An 18,231-nucleotide genomic window follows, 5' to 3' on the forward strand; every position below is an offset into this window, starting at 1 on the left:
GCCCACCCTCTGGTAGCTTGGCACGAGCAGTCAGGCTTAACTTAGAAGGCAATGTGTAAAGTATTTGTGCAATAAATCATACAATACCACCATATAGCACCACAAAAGTACACCACACAGTGTTTAGAAAAATATATAATATTTATCAGGATAATTGTAGGTCAAAAAGAATAAAGTTGCAATGGACAATTGTAGAAATATCACAGGGAAGTGATAAAAGTGTCTTAAGTCTTTAGAATGTAACAAAAGTCTCTTTCAAGCACAAGTACCTGGTTAGGAGTGGAAAAATCTCCTCGGAGGGCCACAAGAGAAGAGGTGCGTGGAAAAAGGGTGTGTGCGTCGATTTCTCCCCAGCACACACGGACTTGCGTCGTTATTTTCCACGCGGGGAAGTCGGGCGTCGTTTTCCGGCGCGTGGACAGTCTCTTTCTGTGGATCGCGGGGATTACCAGATGTCCCGGGTCTGTGCGTGGATTCTCCTGCTTGTTCTCCGGCTGTGCGTCGATCTGCGGGGCTGCGCGTCGAATTTACGAACTCACGGCAGGCGTTGCGTCGATTTCTCCTCGAGACTTCGATCTGCGGGGCTGCGCGTTGAAATTACGATCTCACGGCAGGCGTCGCGTCGATTTCTCCTCTAGAGGTCGGGCGGCGTTGTCCTTGCGAGGCCGTGCGTCGGATCTTCGATCGTCCCAAGAGCGTCGCGTCGATCAGCGTCGGTGTGCGGCGTTTTTCTCGCCGCGAAACAAGCTGTGCGTCGAAATTTTCGGCGCACGGAGCGTCCAAGTAAAAGAGAGAAGTCTTTTTGGTCCTGAGACTTCAGGGAACAGGAGGCAAGCTCTATCCAAGCCCTTGGAGAGCACTTTCACAGCCAGACAAGAGTTCAGCAAGGCAGCAGGGCAACAGCAAGGCAGCAGTCCTTTGTAGAAAGCAGACAGGTGAGTCCTTTGGGCAGCCAGGCAGTTCTTCTTGGCAGGATGTAGTTTCTGGTTCAGGGTTCTTCTCCAGCAAGTGTCTGATGAGGTAGGGCAGAGGCCCTGTTTTATACCCAAATGTGCCTTTGAAGTGGGGGAGACTTCAAAGAGTGGCTAAGAAGTGCACCAGGTCCCCTTTCAGTTTATTCCTGTCTGCCAGGGTCCCAGTAGGGGGTGTGGCAGTCCTTTGTGTGAGAGCAGGCCCTCCACCCTCCCAGCCCAGGAAGACCCATTCAAAATGCAGATGTATGCAAGTGAGGCTGAGTACCCTGTGTTTGGGGTGTGTCTGAGTGAATGCACAAGGAGCTGTCAACCAAGCCCAGCCAGACGTGGATTGTAAGGCACAGAAGGATTTAAGTGCAAAGAAATGCTCACTTTCTAAAAGTGGCATTTCTAGAATAGTAATATTAAATCCGACTTCACCAGTCAGTAGGACTTTGTATTACCATTCTGGCCATACTAAATATGACCTCCCTTCTCCTTTCAGATCAGCAGCTGCCACTTCAACAGTGTATGAGGGCAGCCCTAATGTTAGCCTATGAAGGGAGCAGGCCTCTCAGTAGTGTGAAAACGAATTTAGGAGTTTTACACTACCAGGACATATAACTACACAGGTACATGTCCTGCCTTTTACCTACACAGCACCCTGCCCTAGGGGTTACCTAGGGCACACCTTAAGGGTGACTTATATGTAGAAAAAGGGGAGTTCTAGGCTTGGCAAGTACTTTTCAATGCCAAGTCGAGGTGGCAGTGAAACTGCACACACAGGCCTTGCAATGGCAGGCCTGAGACAAGGAAAAAGGGGCTACTTAAGTGGGTGGCACAACCAGTGCTGCAGGCCCACTAGTAGCAGTTAATTTACCAGCCCTATGCACATAAAGCGCACCTTACTAGGGACTTATAAGTAAATTAATAGTCCAATCAGGTATGATTCCAGGTTACCATGTTTTAAGGGAGAGAGCATATGCACTTTAGCACTGGTTAGCAGTGGTAAAGTGCGCAGAGTCTATAAACCAGCAAAAACAGTGTCCAAAAAATGGAGGGAGGCAGGCAAAAAGTTAGGGGTGACTACCCTAAGGCTGTCAGGTCTAACACAGATGATATGGTGTTAGACTACTGCAAGGGTCTGGCTGACGTGGTTCGCTCTTTCTCTCACCAGGTGGAAGCAACCACCTTGCCACCGATCCAAGGTCCAGGACACACACTGAAAGCAGGTGACTGGGTCGTGATAAAGAAGCACGTGAGGAAGTCGTGTCTGGAACCCCGTTGGAAAGGCCCTTTCCAAGTGATCCTGACGACCACTACCGCTGTGAAGTGTGCGGGAGTTCCCAACTGGATTCACGCCAGTCACACAAAGAAAGTGTTGTGTCCCACAGATGAGGAAGTAGAAGCGCTGAAACTGCCAGTACCTGATAACAAAGTGCCAAGCGCGGAGACAGAGCAAAACAGAACTAGAAGCGAACAGGCAGAAATAGAGGAGAGAGAAATATTGTCTGAGGACGAAACAGCCGATTCACTTGGGGAAGACCAAGGAGAAACCTCAGACAGCGACGAAGAAGCTGAAGGCAACAAAGAGCCTGAAGCAGCTGAAGGTGACAAAGAGCCTGAAACAGCTGAAAGTGACAAAGAGCCTGACGAAAGTAACGGTGACAAAGGACTCGAAAGAGGTGAAGAAGCAGGAGAGCCTGATCAGAGGAGGGCTTTCCCAGAAGCAGATGGTACAGAAAAAGAAAAGGAAAACCTGATTGACTCCCCAGAAGGAGGGGACAAGGCAAAACAGAATGAAACTGTTCAAACTTCTTCAGAAGAGATCGCAGGTCCATCAAGTGGACACAGTGCAAAGAAAAGACCAAGTATATCACCAGTAAAAGTAAGAACGAGAGAAACGTTGAACGACAGTGAAGGGCCAAGAGTGAAAGAGAAAAGAAAGGAAGTGTCTGTCGTGGTACCAACATCAAGTGAAGAAAAAGACTTGACCAAAGAGGAAAGTACCAGTGAGGCAGAATCAAAGAGAGATGCAAAATTGAAAAGGAAAAGAATACCAAACAGGAGATATTCCGGTCCAGAATGGGCATATGTAGTCAATGACGATTGGACTGACGAATTTGTATCTCTTAGCCTCGAGAACGAAGAAGAAGAGATACCAATAGAAAAGAAAAGTTTTATGGACACTGTTGATTGAAAAGCTGGTAAATGACATTGCTTGCTATAATATAACGTGATACAACCAGCTGAGACATTGCTAAACCGGATGAGACATTTGCTAACTTGATAAGACTTTGATAACCTGATTGACTCTTAAACCCGATTTGAGACGACGTTGCTAACTGAAAAAAAACAACAACAACAAAAAAAGGAGAGAGTGAGTTATTGAACTTTGAAAAAAAAAAAAAAAAAAAAAGAGAGACTGAGTTATTGCCGAATTGAGACAAATGCTGCTCACCGATAAATGACTGGCCTCCTGAAGAAAACTGTGTGAACATTGCGCTCGTTCAGCTTTGTAACTGAATTGCTAAATCGTTTCTTTTATAGGTGCTTCTAGCTCTCTGATTCTATTCAGATCATGACACAAAACAGTAGAGTGAAATATTGTAAATATGCGTGTATAGGCTTGATAACTGCATGTGTACTAATAATAATGGCAATAGTGCTTGGAATGCGTGGTAAGGGTGAGAATGAGAAAATTGATGCTTCTACTTCTGCTCCTATTGCTGTCACTGAACTAACCGCACTGAAAAGACTAGAATTAGATGAGAGACACTTGCATGATAAGAAGGAGCTTTCGTATAATGTTTTCTATCGCTTGCTAACAGAATATGTTGAGACTATGGATGCGAAAGATTGTTATGTGTGTACACAGATACCGACATCGGTAACGGAAGGGGTGACTTATCACCACATGCCTCTTACATATGGGATTACATGTAGTTTAGTAACTTCTAGATTTTATGGTCAAACCAACATACAGTATTTTTACTCAAATTATGATGTTACTTTTGCATATGTTCCTATAATCACGCAGCTAAGCCAGATTGCTAAAGATTGGGATGCTAAAATAATGAGGGAATTTTTCGAGCCAATGCAACCTTTTGAAACAGCTCACGTTCATAGGGAGAACCTTACCTGCTCCCTCTCAGCAGTAGAAATAAGCTTTTTAGATCGCACAGATGATAGAAGGGCACAAATGAATGCGAAATTAGAAAAAGAGCTACATAAGAGGACTTCAGTAGATAATTATGCTTTTGCTGCAATAAAAACACAAGGGAGAATAGCTTTAGATGCTTGGCATGTAGGGAAGTTTTGTATATATCGAGGTGAATCTTATTATGACAACATTTTTGTAGGAGCGAGTGAATGCAAACATACGGTTATCTTTAAGGCCAAATGGACATTCATGCTGAACGGACTTGACCCTGTCATACCAGGTGTATATTACATTTGTGGGCATAATGCCTATTATCGTCTTCCAAAGGGATGGTGGGGGAGATGTTATTTGGGTATAGTGTTCCCAAAGGTTTATCAACTGGATGACCTATCAGTGATTCCAAAGACACCTGGATCTCATCGTATCCAGAAAAGAGAGACCGCAGCTGCTGTGGTAGGAGATATATTTGGAGCCATGATTCCTTCATTGGGAGTTGTGTTGAATTCCATCAAAATAAGAAAGTTGTCTACTATAGTGGATAACATGTTGACAAAGTTTTCAGGTGCTATAATCCTGATAGATGCTGAACTTGCAGCGGAAAGAGCTATGACTCTTCAAAACCGGCTTGCCTTAGACATTCTTTTAGCAAAGGATGGCAGCGTTTGCAAAATGCTTGGTGCGCATCACTGTTGTACGTATATTCCAGACAACAGTGTGAAAATTAAAACAATGCTTGCGAATTTAACAAAAGAGAGTGCAGATTTGAAGGAATTGAAAGAACCAGGAGTGTGGGAGAAGGTTGGAAAGGGAATTGCTTCAGTGGGAAATTGGCTTGGTGGCATTTGGAATGGAATATTATTAAAAATAATACAGGGAATATTAATAGTACTGATTTGCATATTTGGAATTTGGGGAATAAAAAGGGGAATATTAATGATCATGGCAAGAATTAAAAGAAGGAAGGAAGAGAAAATGATGAAAAGAATGGCAGAAGAATACAAAGCAAGAACAAGGGGAACTAAAAGGCAGAGAGAACTGACAGAATTTTAATGGAATAAAATTTGTGGGAATGGTTTTGTGTGATGACAAGTAGTCATCAGAGGAGGGATTGATGATGCAGAAATGAAGGTTTTGCATTTATTAGCGCTTAAACGTAGTACTGCAATAATCAAGTGTGACTTTAATCGAACAAGTAAAGATTGTACGGGGACAAATGTGCCCTCAGAGTAGTTTGCCAACATTTATAAGCGTGCTTTATATAACGTGTTGTATTAGAATTGTACGAATCTGACATAATCATAAACGTGTGCTATGATTTGCTTGTTTGAAATGTTTTAGCTTAGCATAACTTTAGTGGAGGCTTTGACCTAGTTGCCTGTCTCACGGTTTAGATGCTCGTGTTTTTCCAACGTGCTAATAAAAGTGTATTCTTGCTTGAAGCTGTACTTTTCCAGTGGGATCGTTCACATGCTTATCTTTAAGGTTTCGTGCCAGCCTGGCATCTTCTTCTTTGCTCCAAGGTCAATCTGCAGGTGCAGACAATGGACGCTCTGAAAGTGAGTTAATTGGTAAAATATGTTGCAACTTACGTTCCCGACTCCAAGGATAATGTATGCCTAGGTAGAAGCTTGTGAACTGTAGTTTTTGATTGGACAATTTGAAGCCAACCTATGAACTCTCCAATGGAAGACCCTACTGGATTTGAACTGTTGTCTATTTAAACCAGGTGCACAAGAAGAAAGCAGCCACTACCCATCGGACATTTGGACATTGCCCATTGCAGACGCCATTTTGAAAGAGACTTTGATGCTTTCTCTAATCGAGAGAAAGAGACTTTAAGAAATTCTCGCCCTAGAGACTTTAACTTTGATTTGCCCCTTTGCATGAAGTAATAGTTTGTCCTTTTATCTTGCCGATGTGAGGCAATTGCCCCGTCCACCCTGCCCCTTTGCCCCCGTCCCATGCTGATCGAAACCGGTACCTGTGAGACGAAGACTTCCTTGAATGCTGATTGAATTTGGTAAATATGAAAGGAAATTGTACAATTGCATTGTGTTTCTTTTAGGTAACCAACTGCTGATTTTTTATAAGAGCCCTAGTTAGGAGTTTTCCAAATTAATGTTGCTAAATTGTTTTTGCATGAAGTCCCACATGCCGATGCTAATTTGAGGATAGATGAGGATTCATCTGTCGCACGATGCAATTTGAGACCTTGTTGTGCTGACCAATGTATGCAATTAGCTCATTACAGATTATAGTTTTAGTGGTTTGCATTGCTATTATCGAATGCATTATTATTCAAATGTTGCATAGATTGCATCTGTTTCGCCGTTATGGACAGCTATTAATATTCATCTACATATATCATTTGGTGTTGAGACACGTATATATTGTGCTAGCTTTGTTAATATAGGGAAATAAATTTACTAATTTTGCAATAAACTGGTGTGGTTATTCATGACCGAAAGGTCATGGTTTCGTCGAAATGTATTCTGGGTTAATTGTGAAGTGTTATGTTGATCAGGGCATTGCTTATGTTCGTTATTGATTATTGATTTGATTAAATTGATTACTCTCGGGTGAGGAGAGCCCCACTTGGTCAAAAGATTCATCGACCTAAGAGCGTCCAGATGCAGGTAATTTATTAGGTCCGGAACGCTCTATCAAGCGCTGCTTCTGTGGTCAGGCCATTTCAACAAGCATAATGTAACAAGTGCTCACTGTCAATGTTAATCTGGACTGGCCTAGGCATATTTTGTAAACTCTATTGAAGAGATGACAAGCAAAGCGGAACTTGGCTGGGCAGTACTGTACAGAGAAGAATGGAGAACAGGCCCTGGCAGGGTCAAAAATGCTCTGAAAGGGGTAGAATTGGGCGAGTCAACAAATTAACAGGGAGAGCCAATCCAGAAAGGAGCCAAGGGTCTGGTTTGTCTCTCAGAGCCTGTGCACGAGCTGAGCTATAAAAAGGTTTAGCATGTTAATCAAGCAAATAGAAATTCAACAGTTTTCTTTTCAAAATTGTGTATTTCTTTAACACGCAGAAATATTCATGCTTCCCCCCCACCTGATGGCAATACTGATAGTGTACTAAGGAGGCACATCAGTTGTCATGTGTAGCCTATATGTGGTCTAAATTGTTATTATATGTGAAACAATATGATAGTTTTCTTTTTCAAATGGTTCTCTTACAGAATATCGGAACAAACAATATTGTGACCAAACATATTGTGTCAAACTTGTTAATTACAGAAATGTTGTTTTCCTGTACTTATGATAGTAAGTACACACATATCAAAACATATTGTTTTATACTGATATGATTAAAACATACAAAATATAATGTTTATAATGTTTATAATTTATAAATTTGGAATATGATTGGATCACTGGGGTGCTTTGGATTTGGATACTGAAATAAGTCAATGGGATTCCAATAATTATATGCATTAAACAAGGATAATATTATGTGCTGAATCTTGTATGCAACTAATAAATACTATATGAATACACAAACATATGGGTGTGTAATGTGTATATATATATATATATATACACATAAAGTAACACTAAGATAGATAGATCGATGGATAGATAGATAGATATTTTGTAAACAATATTGGGAAACGTCTAACAATAATAGACATACTATTCCCATGCCATCCTCTGCAACTTTAGCATTACGGAAAGCGTTGGACTTTGGAGGGGTAAAATGTACTATTCCCACTTCAGTTTGTGCAGCAGTAGGGAAAGCGTTTGACTTCAGAAGGACAAGATTTACTATTCCCAGTCCAGTCTGTGCCACATTAGGAAAAGTGTTGGACTTCGGAGGGGTAACATTTATTATTCCAACTCCAGTCTGTGCAACAGCAGGGAAACCGTTGGACTGCGGAGGGGCAAGAATGACTATTCTCACTCCAGGCTGTGCAACAGTAGGGAAAGTGTTGGACTTTGGGAGGGTAAAAAATTTACTATTTCCACTCCAATCTATGCAACAGTAAGGAAATTACTTCACTCTAAACAAAAAACAAATCTAAATAACCCTATTCATTTACAACAAATAAAAAACTCTTAATAAGAAATACATGAACCAATAAATAAATAATATATACAAATAAAAAATAAACAATGTACATGACTATTAAACAATTTAATAATTAATTATCTATAAAAGACATTTTTACAAATTACCTTCCGACAGTATACCATCACAAACCTAGCAACTCACACTTAACATATAGCTAAAACAAACAACTATAACACAATTAACATAATTACTAATAAATGAAATAGCTATTTATGCAATAATAATTAATTATGAATGAATACTTTAATAAATTCCTACCATATGCCTCCACAACTCAACAGCCTGCACCCAATTTATAATGTAAAAATATAATTGTTGCAAACTTTACATCATTAATAGTCAATAAATCGTTACTAATACATTAATCATCTATTTTCAATTATTACTTAGTTAATTTCCCACCCTGTACCACTACAAACTCAGCAACTCACACCTACTACATAACTAAAAATATATATATTATTTGACAATTTACAAAATAAATAATCAATTGAATATTAAAAAAAATATTTAATTGCTAATTAATTATTACTTAATTGACTTCCCACACTATTCCCCCACAAACCTTGTAACCCCTACTGAAAATATAATTAAAACATATAACTATAGCAATTAAAGAAATATTAATAAATTAGTACTTAATCAATGAATTATTACTTCAATAACTTCCCACCCTGTGCCCCTACAAACCCAACAGCCCACACCCAACATATAACTTAAGAAATATAATGATTTCACAATTTACACTATTAATAAACAATGATGTATTTAATAAACAAATTAGTAGTTATTAATTAATTATTACTTAAATTCACACCCTAACCCCTACAAACCCAGCAACCCTGACCTACCAAATAACAAAAAATATAATTACCGTACTACACAATTTACATAATTAATAATCAGTTAAATAATTAAAGAAATTCTTAATTAACGGTTACTTAAATATTTTCAGACTCTCCACCCCTACAAACCCAGTAACCCGCTCAGAGACTATAAATTACTATTAGCAATTAAATTAAAAATGATAAATTGCTTAAAATTACAAACTATATTTAAAATTATTATTAACAGATATACTGTTGTTAAATAACAATCAAACAAATAATAACACATAAAATTTAATTTGAACCAAAACAAATACAGATAATTAAGAAACATCATTTTTGACAACTGTATTTTTGAAAATGATATTAACAACAAAGATATACCTGAAACGATATTACTTACCGAAAATATTGATATTCTTTGCAACAATATTTCTGCATCACAATATTTGTGTATCACAATATTTCTTTCCAATATTTCTACAACTCGATATTATGTCCGAACACCAATCAAGCACAGCTTTTTGTACAGCGCACATCCTGAAGTCCCATTTTTGAAGGTGCTCTCATGTAATAGTCAGACAGGGACAGAAAATAGGCCCCGGACCAAAATAAAAGTGGCTTCATTAGTGAATTAAAACAACCCCATGTTTGCAAATTAGGGCAGTTATGAACTTGTAAAGATGACTTGAGCTTTCTGCAGAAAATGTTTTTATATCAGGGACATAGTAAAAACTAGTCAAGCAGACCACAAAGCAGGCCGACAAACAGTCTAAATAATGGCTCACACATTGTCCTGCCAGACTAGCTCATCGGGCACTGCCTGATTACCCTGTTGGCCAGTTCTACCTAGATAACAGTGAAGAAAAATGGATCCACTGTGAAATATTTCCCTAAAATCAGGAAATGTGGCCAACTTTTTGATGTTGAATGATAATGTGTCATCTTTATTTCTTGGCAAATGAGGTTGGAACATGGATGGTAAGTAGAAACCACATGAAGGCTCCGCTTATTTTGTGCTTGAGAGTCCAATAGGACCTGGAGCTGAACCAGAGCCAAGGATCCGGCTCGAGCCTGACTACAACTTTTAGTGGCTCAATCACTTTTAGGAAGAAAAGAGCAAAGTGAGACTGGCTAGGACAGATCCAGTAAACTCTGTGACAGAGGGGAAGAAAGAAGTAGAATTGGCTTGTACTGGACCAGCAAACACTGTAAATGGAGATAAAAGCAAAGAAAGGCTGGAATGGCCAGGAACTGTAAATACCCTGAAAGTAAAGGGCAAAACAGTCCTGGCCTGGCTAGGACTGGCGAGTAATCTGGTTCTAAGGAGATAAGAGACAAGCACTACTGTCCTGCCTTTCTTTTCTCATTCCTTATTCCCTTTGTCAAACTTTATTTTAACTTCTGTTTTATAATGTGGTGCCTATCACTCATAGTGCTTCTAAGCACAGTAAATAGCTTGTCATTATCACATCTATGGTGCTCGTGTTTCCTATATCAGGCTGCTACTTTATAAGAAGAAATTGCTCACCACATTACTGATAGCAATAAAGTCAAAACAGTCTTTGGCAAGCATTTATACCTCTGCACAGATGCCTGTGTCTCTGCCCTACTTTCTCACCTGAACACCAGTAAAATAGAGCTGTACGTGATAAAAGAGGGTGTGTTTTGGAGCATTAAACAGCTTCACCACCTCCAGGCAGCAACAGAAATATTAACTGTCCATTATTTTCTGTGGACATCTAACCCTTATCTGAGACTCAGAAGTGCATGAAACATGAACAAAGCAAAGTTTAAGTACTTGCAAAATTAACTTTTCTTTCTTTCTTTCCTTGCTCTACCTCACCTTCCTGTCTAACCTCTTGAACTCCAAAAACAGTTTATACATTTTAAAAAGAGTTCTTAAGTGAGTATTTTGAGTCTCATTACAAAAGGTAAAAGCATTGTTTTAAAATTGAAGGTCTTGTGTGCATGGGATGATAACAGATTCATCTATCTAATGGAGTGCTAATGGTGCCCTTCGTTTCTGGCTGCCGGGTGCTAAGTTGAAGGGGGGAGAAGCTGGTCTAATCAGCACGTAAAGGGGAAAACCCATAAAGACAATGCCACGCTGGTTCCTCACAATCTTACTTGAATTAGATATGTATCACTCATTGAAATGTGCTGCAGTGTAAGAGGAACTGGAGGACATGAGGAGTGGAGGAGGCACTGAGGTGGAGGCACTGAGGTGGTGTGGCGGCGTAGCATAGTGACATACTCTGAGTTCGGAGCACGGAGCATGGTGTGGCGTATTGGGAGCGGAGCAGCTTCGAATCTGCACGCTCCTCTTCTCCCCTGCTCCCTCCCGCCTCCCACCGAGCATCACATTAAGGAAGACAGTGAGGCAACAACTTTGGCTGACTTGGACACCACTACTAGGAGCCAGAGCCAGCCGAAGTCAGAGCCGCAGTGTTATGCGGCAGGAGGTATAGCCGTGACTGAGAGCTGCACTCTCAGGTTGGCATCCCCCAGTCCCCACCATTCCCCAGTCCGACTGCAAAAGGTAAACGCGGCTGAGGAGAAGGTGTGAACAGCCACCGCTTGGAGGGGAGAAGCTGCGGCAGGACGCCTGCCACGAAGAAGCAGCACGAAAAAGAAGCATGAAGAAGCAGCACCAAAGTGGAAGAGGAAAAGGAAGCACACAGTACGAGTGTGTTCCCCCCCCCCAGTTCTCCTCCTCTAGCCAATTCTATTTTGCCAAGTTTATTAAGCTAAGTTTATTCAGCCAAATAAGCAGCCAAGTCTGCAGCCAAGGCAGTAGCTCAGCAGTAGCTCAGCAGCAGCGGTGAGAGGTAAAAGGAGGTTGAAAGTAGGGTGCCCCAGTCTGGTGGCCAGAGTGGCCAAAGTGAAGTTGGGGTACAGATAGGAGTAAGTTTCTACCGCCAATGTCAAAATGACCACCTAAGTCTAATCCCAAAAGAAATAAGAGCATCCCCCACTTGAACATAAAAAGTATAAATTCCATTCTCCCTTTCATTCAAAAGGAGCCACCTGAAGAACCAGTCCTCAATGATGGCAATGATTTAGTAGCTTGCTGTTTTATTAGCGGGGGGAGTAAGGCTGATTTAACCCCTGTGGGGAGGGACCTGGTGAACCAAATCCCTCCCCTGGCAAACGAGGATGGTATCTCTGGAATTGGGGTTCGAGTAGACGATTTTACCCTTGAACTGTGTATATGGAGCAAGAAACGTTTCTGTTAATTGTCCAAAGACCCTTTTGGAGAGAAATCTCAAACTTAGTACCCCCAGTCTAAGGTTGTTTAGTAGTATTCCTTCTGACCACTTACTCTCCCCTCCAATATCTTCCTTGATGCCAGAACTCATGTGCTCTCTGAATCTTCCGAGTGGCCCTCCAGATCAAAATTTAGTATTTTCAGAGTCCTTTAAATGTCTTGAGAGAATTCTATCTTCGATCCTGGCTCTCCTAGAAAAATCAATCAATAATTCTGATCATACTCAATTCATACTACTATCTATATTAAAAGCCTTGTTAGATCAAAATTGTGTTAAATTAGGCTGCGATGGGAAAGCTTCTAGGGCCACAGAGGTAGCTTCCCGAAAGTTGGGGTGTCATGATTCTAGTCCGATTTTGCTCTCATCAGACTCCTGTGCGCCTGTGATCTCATCTTCTCTGCCTTTTCATTCCAAACAGGGTACTCAGGTGGGACGGCCACAAGTTCATTGGAATTTTTAAAATACACAGGATTCCTTTATCCAAGAGAGTGCTGTCTATTCCCTGGAAAATCTTTTCTCCTATTGTACCTGATCTTGCTACTCCAAGAAACAAGTTAAATCATCCAGTGGCCCCCTTTCCCATTTTTCTCTCCAACGTAGACCCTGACTCATCAATAGCAGAGCAGAAGGGGATTTTGGCTGTAAAATCTGCAAAAGAGAAGAAAATGGGAAAAAAGGCAAAAAAGGGGACAAAAAGAGAAAACAGATAATTTCTAAAAAGAACACAAGAAAGGTTAAGTTTGAGGATAAGGGCCTCAGTGGAACCTCCTCTCAGCGACAAGAACATGAACTGGTGCTGAGAAAGGAGAGGTGCAAGGTTATGAGAACGGTCGGATGTCCTATCCCTCTGGGAGAACAAGACTCGGTACCTCTCCGGGGTGCAACATACTTTTCCACCAGCCTCTGTGAGCATGCTATCTGATCCAAATCCTCATGCTATTTCTATTTGTAATGTGAATGCTAATGCAGTAGCATCAAAACATACTCTTTATAAAGGTGGGGAACTACACACTAAGGATGTCATATAGAGACCCCTGAATGTTTAGAGTTTGCTGCTTTATTTGATTTGAATTTAATTTTAAATGTTCTTTATTAATTTCTTGCTTTACAGGTATTGATGAGTTAAAACCTATTAACAGTAGTGATATTTATCGGGTTTTTCGTGATCAGAGTATCGGAGTGATAAAGACAAAAGTCTGGTTCTTCTCAAAAACTGCTATAAACCTGATTCTAGTTAATTGTGAGCAATTACAGTGTAGAGGTATAGATGTGGTCCCAATATAGGGTAAGGAAGTTCCTTTTAATTATCAGCAGCCCCCCGCTTTATATTTAAATGGCATCAACTCTTACCAAACTCCCACTCATATTGCTTTCCCCTTGGAAAATGTAAAAGTTTCTGTTTTCCATGGCAAAAGAGTGGTGAAGCTCATGGAGGATGTCCCTTCACATCTCTCTGGTCCCAATGAGGAAAATGGAGTTGGTTGGCAGGGGTTCTAAATAGCACTCGGGCAAAGGGAATGTTCTCACAACCCAACCATTAACCAGAGTCTCTCCATGGTCTCTTGGAATGCTGCAGGTATAGGGAACCATTCTCACAAAATAGATCTTATTTGTTCTCTACAGGCAGACGTAATTTGCATCCAAGAGACCTGGAGCGTATCTGATTTCATCTGTCCTGGGTATTTGGTCTTAAGTATAAAGGCACAGCCTTCTAAGAAAGTGCATGCAAAAGGGGTATCCCTATGCTGTTAAGCAAAAAATATAAATGAGAATATGTTAGTTTGCCTGTCTCCTCAAATCTTTTTTCAGATAGTGAGAGTGTACCCAATATTGGAGAATGGCAGGAAAAACCCCATGCTAATAGTAGATGTGTATATTCCACCAGAAAAGGACTATGATAGAGCTCTATTGCATATGGTTAGTCATATTTCTGTAATTTGTTCTAATCCACATGATAGTGTGGATGAGTTATTGATAATGGGGGATTTGAACTGTAAAATTTCCAGTTTATCTCTTTCCACCTTCTGTGATCTAGAGAGAGAAACCCCTTTAAATATTCCTTCCATCTTACTTCCCCCTAGAATCAGGTCGGACAAAAGGGGCCACACCCTATAGAAAAGTTTGAGGGATCTTTGAAGCATCATCTTAAATGGGTGTTTTCTTTCAGACTCTCCTGCAGCTTTGACACACAAATCTCCACAGAGTGGTTGCATTATTGATTTCATTTTGGCTTCGTGTGTTATCGCCCATTCAGTGGAGGATATGATAGTTAAGGATACATCTTTTAGTGATCATAAGATGCTGATCCTTTTGTTAAAAATGCAGCTTTCCACCATAGAATCCTGGAATTTTATGGGCAAGGACATTAGTTTCTGTGGGAAAACAGGTAGAATTTTTTGGACCCTGCCAAAATGTCATCCGTTAAAAAAGTACTCGAACGCGCAGTGAGAGATATTGATGAATGGAATGTGTATCCGTTAAATTACTTTACAAAACTCTTTGGATATATAACTCAAAGTGATCCATATCAATGCTGTAAGCTTCCTCAAAAGAAAGTAAAGCAACCCATTCTATTGCTGAATAGAGAAATTAATAAATTGGTAAGGAGAGACTATGAATGGGAGACCAAGGATAGGAGTAGGAGAATATCCTTATTAAAAAGAAGAAGAGCGCGAGTGAAGTTTGGTATAAGGAAGGAACACAGTGACAATAAATTCCCGTAAAGTCTGGGCTATTATCTGTAAAGGTTGTGGAAAGCATAAATCGTCTAGCGCCCTTCAAACAGCTGAGGCTGATTGGAGGAAGTATATACTCACCATTTATGCAGAAAACCGGGAGAAGGAGCCATGGAAAATGAATTTGAGTACAAGTGATAGAAGTGAAGTGGATTGCTGGGGTTCTCCTTCTGTGACTGAGATCGAGGGGTTTATTAGGTTGATGCGGGCATCCGGAGTAATGGACCCCAATGAGGTCTGATGTCATTAATTAAACAGGAACCGTTGCTCTGGGCAAGAATTCTCCACCCGGTCTTCTGCACCTGCTATTCACAAAGTAGAGTCCCTGACTCCTGGATTGGGAGAGTCATAGTCCCACTATATAAAAAGGGAGATAAATCTATGCCCATAAATTATCGCCAAATTGCACTGCTGGATGAAACTGCAAGATATTTGCAAAAAGTATATTAACGCATTTAACCTCTTGGGTCGAGGAAAATTAGATACTTCCTCTGGAACAAGCAGGTTTCAGAAAGGAACATAGTACATTGGATAATATCTTATTGATCCAAATTATAAATGAAAAATCCGTTCAGATCAAGTGTAGAATAGTATATGCCGCATTTATAGACTTCTTCACAGCTTTTGATAGGGTAGAGAGGAAAATTTTGTGGAAAAAGTATATGAGCTTGGTGTACCCCCAAACCTGTTACATTTGGGTATAGCTTTGCACTATTCAACCTGGTGCAAAGTTTTGTTTGGAGGAGAAAAGGGTCTGTCGTCTAAATTCCCCACAAAAAATTGTTTGAAGCAAGGCTGCTTATTGGCACCACTGTCAATCTCTCATTATACATCTATGACCTGCCCCACTCCTTGCAGAATGCAGATGACTTTGCAACTAAAATTGGAGGACATTCACTCTCCTGCCTCTTATCTGCTGATGGTATAGTTGTGACTGACCTTACTCCAAAAGGTCTAAATCAGCGTCTGGCTGCGTTAAATCACTACTCCAGACAGCACCATTTGCAGATTAATATATTGAAGTCGCAAGTAGTATGTCTTCCAGGGGGGGGGCGTGGCCGGCAGCCGATGAAGCTGCACGCATAGAGCGGCTCTCCGGGGCCGAGAACGGGACCCGGACCGAATCCTAGCCATCAACCAACCCCGACTAAGACCCTGGGCGAGCGGGCGGGGCCCGTCCACGGCTGTGAATGGGATGGCAACCCAGATCCCGCAAACCTGAGCAACTAACCACCCGGAGGCCGGAGAGACGACAATGGAAACAGGGGAGCAAACAAAGCACTCAACCAACTCAAGCGCAGTGAGTAACCAACGATCCTAGCACCTCCTAGAGGCATAAACACCCCCTTCCCTAAAAGGGCCCCCGAGAGACTACTCCAGAACCCCCACAGAAGTGACCGGGCCCCAACATCAGAACTAGTAACATTACCGTAAACCAACCCATTGGGGACCCCCATCCCGACATGGCCGCGAACTTGCAGCACCGACTGGGACCCTGAGCAATCAGAAGAAGCCCATCCGCGGCCTAGAACGGGATTACTGCCCAGATCCCGTAAACCCGAGCGACCAACCTTCCAGAGATCGGAGGGACGGCAATGGAAACGGGGGAACAAACTGAGTACTCAACCAACCGCAGTGAGTAGCCAATGACCCAACTACCTCCCAGAAGTACAAATCCCCCCCGAAGAGCCCCCGAGAGACCTCCCCAGAGTCGTCGTCATCAGAACTAATAACATTAAAGCTGGCCTACCCGGCCGCGCACTGGCCTAAGCAGACCTGTCGAACTAAGAGAACGGCACGCCGACTTCAACTTATCTTGCCCACCAGCGTCCCGGTGGGTGGCGCCGCCACGTTGCGGACTGCACAAAACGCTTATCCCCTCGCTTAAAATCCTAATCATCTGTCTAAAGTAACGACCTTTCGAAGACCCGCCCTCGGAAGACCATAATCGGACGCCCATTTCCTAACCTGCCGCAAATAGACGCCCTCACCTCTACCAATACAGGACAAAGCTAACAAAATGGGCAAGCCCAAAAAACGAGATGGTCAAGACCAAGAAGAACCAACAGCAGACAAGACGCCCGGACAACCTCTCCACTCGGCTTCCCTAAGCACAACAACTCAACAAGAAACAACCCTGGATACAATCCTACAAGCCATAAGGGAATCTCGCGAAGCACTCGAACAAAAAATAGATACTCTAACGGTGGACCTGTCACTGCTGAGAGACGATCATCGAAAACTCACAGAAAGAGTGGGGGCCACGGAAAAAACATTAAACGCGGTGACGTCTACTCAAAAGACATTGACTCTAGAGACATCCGATTTAATACCCAGGATCAAAACCCTAGAATCCAGACCTGAGGACGCTGAGAATCGTTCCCGGAGGAGCAACCTGAGAATAATTGGAATGCCGGAAGGTATGGAACTCTCGGCATCGAACACAGAGACATTCCTAGAAAATTGTCTCAAAGACACAGTTCTGCCGGAGGGCTTTTCAGCATTCTTTGCGATCGAAAGAGCACACCGAGTCCCCGGCAGACCACCTCCACCGGGATCCAGACCCCGCTCGATAGTAGCAAAATTACTGCACTTTAAGGACAGGGACTATATCCTCTCGCAAACTCGTATTAAAGGGGAAATCATTCTAGACAACCAGCGTATTATGGTATTCCCTGACTTCACCAAAGAAACTCAAACCCAGAGAGCTTCATACAATAACCATAAACGAGCCGTACGTGAGAAAGGCATCAAATATGCAATGCTCTTCCCGGCTAAACTGAGAGTTGAACACGAGGGCAAGACGCACTTTTTCTCAACCCCACAGCTGGTAGGAGATTGGCTAGAAACCCTAAATATTACATCTGTGAGCGAGCCGAGTGGATCATCCCGCGCCCCGGGAAGGAAACAAGCACTAGAAACTGCACCCTCCAAACACCAATCACTACAAGGAATGCGCGAAGCAGTAGATGCAGTAGCGGCCGTGAACAGAGGAGCCCCACACCGCTCGCAAACCTCAGGTAATGCCTCGGACCATGACTCGAGCTGCGGGAGTCTTTCAATATCATCCCAAGACACTTGCACCAATCTACCAAAAGTGACTCCCAGAACGGCGGAAGAACTCATCTAACCCTCGCAAGAACCGGTCAATGATCACCCAATTTACCAAGCGATCACCCCCTATATACAACCCC

The 18,231-nt window shown here is 42.0% G+C and overlaps 1 protein-coding gene across 2 annotated transcripts in view; it reads right to left on the bottom strand.

Moving 5' to 3' along the window:
- Window positions 1–18,231, bottom strand: part of FSTL4 (follistatin like 4) — a 2,214,882-nt gene that overhangs the window by 978,545 nt on the left and 1,218,106 nt on the right. The gene's annotated exons all lie outside the window — the stretch shown is intronic.

Source organism: Pleurodeles waltl, chromosome 7 (genome assembly GCF_031143425.1).
Source record: "Pleurodeles waltl isolate 20211129_DDA chromosome 7, aPleWal1.hap1.20221129, whole genome shotgun sequence".
Taxonomy (NCBI): Eukaryota; Metazoa; Chordata; class Amphibia; order Caudata; family Salamandridae; genus Pleurodeles; species Pleurodeles waltl.